This window comes from Gastrolobium bilobum, unplaced genomic scaffold (assembly GCF_033153095.1).
Source record: "Gastrolobium bilobum isolate Gb01-03AN ecotype WA unplaced genomic scaffold, APGP_CSIRO_Gbil_v1 utg10037, whole genome shotgun sequence".
NCBI lineage: Eukaryota > Viridiplantae > Streptophyta > Magnoliopsida > Fabales > Fabaceae > Gastrolobium > Gastrolobium bilobum.
Window position 1 is genome coordinate 5,614 of NW_026899051.1, and position 1,717 is coordinate 7,330.

Consider the following 1,717-nt stretch of genomic DNA (forward strand, 5'->3'; position numbering starts at 1 on the left):
ATCCAACTACAAGGGACTCTACTCAGACATAGAAACAGAAATAACAAGAGAAGAGGAAAGATCAAACTCCATCGTCATGTTGTTGAATCTTCAATCACAATTACATAAAGTATACTAAAACTAATACAAGACTAAGACCTAAGGAATTTTAAAATTCAGAGAATGAAAAATCAGATACTAAGTGTGAAGGCCCCTTGCCCTTTTATAGTTTACAAGTTCAAAACTAAAATAACATCCACAAACTGACATAGGCGCTAAAACGCCGGATCGAGCGCTAAAACGCGCTCCTTTGTAATTGTTGTCACGAACGTTGAAACGCTAAAATACTCCTTGTTGGACGTTTTAGCGCTCAACTTGAAGGATGCCTAGCCGCTTTTAACTGTCCTCAGCGCTAAAACATTTCATCATGACCGCTAAAGCGTACACTTCCAGGGAATTTTAGCATTTTGTTGAACATCAACACGCTAAAACTTTGCTTTGGCCGTTTTAGCGCTCAGCACCAGCACTTTTGCAGCAGCGCGCTAAAACGTTTGCTTTGGCCGTTTTAGCGCTCAACACTTGAATCCTCCGAATTCTTCAGAATCTTTTTGCTTCTCTCTTTTGCTTCTTGAGATTCATTTTCCTACAAGAACAATATAAATTTTTAACACAAACTTCAGAACTTGTATTTAGGACTTACCATGACATTAACCCTCTTTTCCATCCATTTAATCACACAAATTAAGCTAATTCATGCTTTAAAACCTTATAAACCAAGGGTTTATTAGGATTCTCTAATTTATTGAGATATAAACTCACCCCTCTTATGGGGTTATTTTGCAGGGATGAATAAAGGAAAAGAACTCGCTCTAGAGGGTTCCAAATGAACTTGGGACATAAATTTGACTTTTGTTATTAAGGGCTGATATGTGAACTCTTGATTTTGCTCAAATATATTTTGGAAGTATAGATGTATGTCTTATTTCTAGGACAGTTTGTGTGTGATGTTTCAAGATCTTGTATTTCATTTGGAAAGACCTTTGTAAAGGATCATGCATTGTGGCATGTAAATAACTATTCTCTGGTCGTGTATCTAAAATGTTCGTCTTCATGAATGTTGGGAATGTGAAATGGCAAAATGTGCAGCTAATAGAAATGGAGTATGAACTATTTGCCAAACAAAGAGTGGTATGGTTAAATGAAAGGCTTTGTAGAAATTTGGATATGAGTATATTAGTTCACTCAAGTTGAATGATTGAGTTTGCAATAGTTCCATATGAAATGATAGTACATGATAATTGTAACACCCCGCATATATACAGCAATGTTATCATACTATCGTATTAAGCAGCGCTTAATAAAAATGCGGAATATCTTTTTCTTTTCAATTATGATGTCATTATCATTACCAACTTGCTTATTAATCAATTAATAAAACAACGCCTGTACGTAATTGCAAAAAAACAGCTATCTGAATATACCTCATAACATAGATAAAAAAAGTGTGGCTCTAGTCACGGAACTACAACAACGTAGACCGGACCATATAACAGTTTATACAACTCCAATCTAAAGCACTAACATAAAGGGTCATGGACAATCCCCATGCTCACTCAAATAAGGCAACACGCCCAACATCAGTCTCAACAACAACGTAAGCATAAATAACGTAAAAACATAAACAGCATCCATAACCAGTCATGGCAGCAATACAACATAATATCATCAACTAAGCTCT